Source organism: Podarcis cretensis (genome assembly GCF_951804945.1).
Source record: "Podarcis cretensis genome assembly, chromosome: 12".
Lineage (NCBI taxonomy): Eukaryota > Metazoa > Chordata > Lepidosauria > Squamata > Lacertidae > Podarcis > Podarcis cretensis.
In genome coordinates this window covers 12,566,392-12,568,608 of record NC_137181.1, presented here as the reverse complement: position 1 = coordinate 12,568,608, position 2,217 = coordinate 12,566,392, and positions in this window count along the sequence as shown.

The following is a 2,217-nucleotide window of genomic DNA, read 5'->3' as shown; positions in this document are numbered from 1 at the left end:
GCGTGATTGGCTGGAGCTGGATTACAGGGGCCAGAAGAACAGTATATATGACCTAGTACTGGTCAGTAGGTGACAGTTAGTTGTTTGGAGTTGGTGCTTGGTGTTTGTGGAGTCCAGCAGAAGAAGACAGCAGAAGAAGAGGATCAGAGGAGGAAAGGGAAGACCTGAGAGGCTGGTGGAGTGGCTTGGTGCCAAAGGCTTGCTGGGGAGAGCTGATTCATTTGGCTTAGGCTAGAGACAAGGGGAAATCCGGTTTGCAGCACCGAGCGGAGAAGTGAGAAGCAGCTGGGAACGTTGGTCTCTGTAGGACACCACAGGAAAGCTCCCATGGCACTGAACAGTGGTCTCTAATAACTACTTTCAGGAAATGGCCCTGAAGGTAGAGTAGGACCATGTAAGTATAGAGCCCACAAGCCCAACCCATCTCCTTGAGCTGCGCCAGAGCCACCAAAAGATCAAGAACAATCAGGGTCACACTCCCCCAATCTCTCTCCTGACAGGTTGACCATGGTATTTTCAGTGCCATGACTAGGCCTGAAGTCTGGCTGGAATGGACCCAAGTAATCCATTTCCTCCAAGGATGCTTAAAGCTGGATCGCCACCACCTTTGTGAGCACCTCGCCCCAAAAGGGGATATTTGCAGTAGTTGTTTAACTTTTATGTGTCTAGGGTGGTCTTCTCATTGAGGGAGCACAGCATCTCCTCCTTTAAGGTGGATTGTTCCTCATTGTACAGCTATACTGAAGCTATTGGGGGAGGGGGTCGCAAAGAAAAGGGAGTAAAAAATGAGAAACAGAATCATACTGTACAAGTCAAACTTTTGCTTTAGAAAAACTTCCTACCCGTTTCCATGATTTGATTTAATCAAACCAGCTGTGGAAGTCACGAGCTTTCATTTTTTGAACTACTTCACACATTGGAACTGAAACTGCTTTTGCTCATTATTGCCCCTCCTTTCTGCTTTGTAGGGTCATCATCCTTAGTGGCCATTCTGTTATCCATTTACAAGCACTAAGCGCCTGCCCAGACATCTATAAAAGTAAGTAATAAACAGCCAGTTATACTCTGTCTAAAATGTACAGCTCTGACAGCTCGCACTTCCTAGCACTAATTAAAGCTCACCATCTAAATGTCTCTTGTAACATCTGTGTGTCTGGCTTCAATCTTTGAACTAGCCATAAACCTAACACCTAGCCCTGCACCCTTCCTTGGGGCTTTCGAAATCTGTTCTGAGGAGGACACCACCTTTCCCGAAAGAACAGCTGTGTGAACCCAGGAGGCTAGATAGCTTCTTCCCACATTGTTTGGAAAGTCTATTCAGCACATAATAAATGGGAAGCTACTCACTCACAGTGTTCATTCATTGCAAAAGCCTGTGTTGGTGTATTATGTACATATAAGTGGGTTGAGAGGGGGCAAAGGGATGGATGGAGCATTCCGCTTTGTCCCCTTCCCTTTATAAACCATCTGTGGGCTAGTTCATAGGGTTGCCATCTTTTCAAAAAGTCACAATCTGGACAGTAAAGATGTTGGGCTTTCTTTTTGGGGGGCAAAGTTGTTGTTGAGCCTTTTTCAGTTTTGAAATTGGGCATTTACACTGTCAACATTGGTTGCCATATGTCCGGATTTCCCCAGACACTGCTTTCAGATACAGTATTCTGGTATCTTTTGCTCCCATATGTCTGTTATACAGTGGCACCTTGGGTTACATACGCTTCAGGTTACATACGCTTCAGGTTACAGACTCCGCTAACCCAGAAATACTACCTTGGGTTAAGAACTTTGCTTCAGGTTAAGAACGGACCTCTGAAACGAATTAAGTACGTAACCAGAGGTACCACTGTATCTGCAATTCGATAAAATATGGTTTAAAAATGATGCATCAACAATGTGTGTGTCTTTACCAGACAGTATGACATAGCCAACGTGGTGGCCTCTAGATGCTGTTGAACTCCAACTCTTGTCAAGTCACAGTAATATTTTATTCTGAAATGTTCCATTTGATGTTTTAATGTAGGTTGTAAACTGCTTTGAGATTCCCCCGCTTTAAAATATGAAGCAGTATAGAAACAGAGTACTGACTAGCGACCTAGCTGTATTATTATTATTATTATTATTATTATTATTAAATTTTGCAACTGTACAACTGAGCGCTAGGGAGGTGGAACGGTGGGGAAACGGGATGTTTCTTATTATGCATGAACTGTTTTTCTAGCT